A 3,806-nucleotide genomic window follows, 5' to 3' on the forward strand; every position below is an offset into this window, starting at 1 on the left:
AACAGAATATTTTTTGTAACTTTTATAATATTAAAACCAAAGAATGAAAACAATTTCCTGTTTTTCGCCTCTTTTCATGATTCCAGAATGTTCAGAGGAGGAACAAACTCTCTGCTTCTTGTATTTGGCCACTGATCTCATGCGCTCATGCCGCTCTGACAACGTGTGAGGCTGCGGTCACACGTGGCGTTTTGAACCCATTTTTGGTCCGTTTTTAAGCAGTCTGTTAAAAAAACACATGTACAACATCCCCCATTGGGGCCTTTTCTTGGGGCCTGGAGTCAGCCGGGGCCCGCAGTACCTGAGTGGCTGGCGGTTGCGGCCTAGGCACGCTGTGGTCACGGTGCTTGGTATGGGGACCGGAGGGCTGTCCTACAGCCTGGCAGCTCTCCAGCAGGTGGTGTGTGCAAGATATAAGGAGGGAGAGGCTGTGGTACTGGTTCTACCTGGGGCAACCCCTGAGTGCCCATAGTATATGTCCCTGGGTAGTGGATGGGGAAGCCCTTGATGGCACAGCTGTATACAGGGACCAGACGGAGGCAACGTTGTGCAAAAGTAACTCACGGTTCTTTATTGGAACAACTGCAGGCAACGGCCAACGAATTCATAACAGATGGCGGATTATTGGAGAAGTTCGGATTACTGGAGTGGTCATGGAGAGTGATCCTCAGAATTGGATTCACCAGCCTGGTTGTAGGTGCAGACTGGGAGGTAGCTGTGTCCAAGTATGGAAGCTGCAGCTTTGTCCTGGGTGTTCTGTGTGTCTGTGCTAGAGGTGCACAGGCACTCTGTCTCTGGTCTGGTTCTGGAAGATGAGCTGAGGCCTAGGAGGACTGTAGCAAGAGCATGTGCTCTATGGTCTCTCTGGTAAGAGAGCTGGCTGGCAAGAGCCAACCGTTTTAGACAGGTTTTACCATTTATCTTAATTAAAACTGGTCAAAAACGCATGTGTTTTTTGACGGACTGCTTAAAAACGGGCCAAAAACGGGTTCAAAGCGCCACGTGTGACCGCAGCCTAAGGTTATTGCAATGACCAGAAGATGGTACAGCACTACAGTGACGCTCCGACGTGTGGTTCTACTGATCCATCGGAGTCTCCTGAAGGCGCATTCACACGATGCGCCGCGTTGTGCGTTGCGTTTTTGACGCATTCCACTGGCTTCAGCCCTGATCACATGCTGAGGTTACATTGTGTTTCCACTACATCTGCCAAAACGCAACCTGTAACCTTAGCGTGTAATCAAGGCTGAAGCCAGTGGAATGCGGCAAAAACGCAACGCACAATGCGACGCATCCTGTGAATGCGCCCTCAGAGTTTTTCATGTGCGTTTTTGATCAGATTTTACACGGTTTTTAACGTATGTGAAAAAAATACCCTGGCAACTGATACGTGTAAACACATTGCCCCTCCCTGTATCTCGCACCCCGTTCACATGTGTATTTCATGTGTCCCCGTAGACTTCTATAGAGCGTTTTTTACGCATATCTAAAAAAGACCATTGAATACATTGGATCAGTGTTCAATTCTCATCATTAAAACGCTTGTGTGAAAGGGGCTTTAGGCTTCATGTGCGCAGTGTGGGCCACACACAACGGGCCGTGTACAATGGATTGTTATCTGTGACCGATCACCGCACCAATGTCCATAGGAAATGATTCCCTGCACCATAATAGCGGCGGGAATAGGATCTATAATGTGCGCGGAGGCAGTCGTCTCATTCATAACCGAGCCCATACACGGCAATGGGGCTGTGACCTGCCCACAAATAAAGCAAGAGGGATAGAAGTACTGGGGAGCACACAGGGGCAAGTAGCGTGGAGCACAGAGGAGCAAGTAGCGGGGAGCACAGAGGAGCAAGTAGCGGGGAGCACACAGGAACAAGTAGCGGGGAGCACAGAGGGACAAGTAGCGGGGAGCACAGAGGAACAAGTAGCGGGGAGCACAGAGGAACAAGTAGCGGGGAGCACAGAGGAACAAGTAGCGGGGAGCACAGAGGAACAAGTAGCGGGGAGCACAGAGGGGCAAGTAGCGGGGAGCACACAGGGGCAAGTAGCGGGGAGCACAGAGGAACAAGTAGCGGGGAGCACAGAGGAGCAAGTAGTGGGGAGCACAGAGGAGCAAGTAGCGGGGAGCACAGAGGAACAAGTAGCGGGGAGCACAGAGGAACAAGTAGCGGGGAGCACAGAGGGGCAAGTAGCGGGGAGCACAGAGGAACAAGTAGCGGGGAGCACAGAGGAGCAAGTAGCGGGGAGCATAGAGGGGCAAGTAGCGGGGAGCACAGAGGAACAAGTAGCGGGGAGCACACAGGGGCAAGTAGCAGGGAGCACACAGGGGCAAGTAGCGGGGAGCACACAGGGGCAAGTAGCGGGGAGCACACAGGGGCAAGTAGCGGGGAGCACACAGGGGCAAGTAGCGGGAAGCACACAGGAGCAAGTAGCGGGGAGCACACAGGGGCAAGTAGCGGGGAGCACACAGGAGCAAGTAGCGGGGAGCACAGAGGGGCAAGTAGCGGGGAGCACAGAGGAGCAAGTAGCGGGGAGCACAGAGGAGCAAGTAGCGGGGAGCACAGAGGAGCAAGTAGCGGGGAGCACAGAGGGGCAAGTAGCGGGGAGCACAGAGGGGCAAGTAGCGGGGAGCACAGAGGGGCAAGTAGCGGGGAGCACAGAGGGGCAAGTAGCGGGGAGCACAGAGGAGCAAGTAGCGGAGAGCACAGAGGAGCAAGTAGCGGGGAGCACAGAGGGGCAAGTAGCGGGGAGCAGACAGGGGCAAGTAGCGGGGAGCAGACAGGGGCAAGTAGCGGGGAGCAGACAGGGGCAAGTAGCGGGGAGCAGACAGGGGCAAGTAGCGGGGAGCACAGAGGGGCAAGTAGCGGGGAGCACAGAGGGGCAAGTAGCGGGGAGCACAGAGGGGCAAGTAGCGGAGAGCACAGAGGGGCAAGTAGCGGGGAGCACAGAGGGGCAAGTAGCGGGGAGTACACAGGGGAGGGTTATCCAGCCAATCTTAGTAAATCCCCGGGGGCCAAACATCTGCAGATAAAACAAGCAGAGGCGCCAGAGGTTGTAGTAATTCGGCAGGAGTATCAGACTTTCCTTATCTACAACCTTTGTAGAATCCACCTGCAAAGCAATGTCTGATTTCAGCAGATCTGAGGGTGCGGTCACACGTCGGCATTGCATCAGCTGGAGAGAGATTTGCCTAATTAAACAGATGTTAACACTTGTGTTTACAAAACGCATGCGTTAAACGCGACATGTGACTGCACCCTGAAGATCCCTGTTTGCGGATCGTATGCTATCAATAAAGACTGAACGAGGCGCAAGCACAGGAAGGAATCGGACCTGCTCTCAGTTTTGATGCCTGAGGGCGCATTCACACGATGCGTTGCGTCGTGTTTTTTGATGCGTTTTTGACGCATTCCAAAGTTTTCAGCCTTGATCACATGCTGAGGTTACAATGCGTTTTAGCAGAAGCAGTGGAAACACAATGGGGGTCATTTACTAAGGGCCCGAATCGCGTTTTTACGCCGGGTTACCCGAATTTTACCGTTTTGCGCCAAATTCCGACGGGTTTTTTGGCGCACGCGATTGGATTGTGGCGCATCGGCGCTGGTATGCTGACAGATATCGGGGGGCGTGGCCGTCGGAAAACCCGCCGGATTCGGAGAAAACGCTGTATTTAAAAAAAAAAAAATGTGTCGCATGACAAGCACTTACCTGCACCCGGCCTGGCTTGGTGAACTTCAGTGCACTCCGACGGACTTCAGCGCAGCAGCGACACCTGGTGGACATGAGGGAAACTACCTTAG

This window comes from Engystomops pustulosus, chromosome 3 (genome assembly GCF_040894005.1).
Source record: "Engystomops pustulosus chromosome 3, aEngPut4.maternal, whole genome shotgun sequence".
NCBI lineage: Eukaryota > Metazoa > Chordata > Amphibia > Anura > Leptodactylidae > Engystomops > Engystomops pustulosus.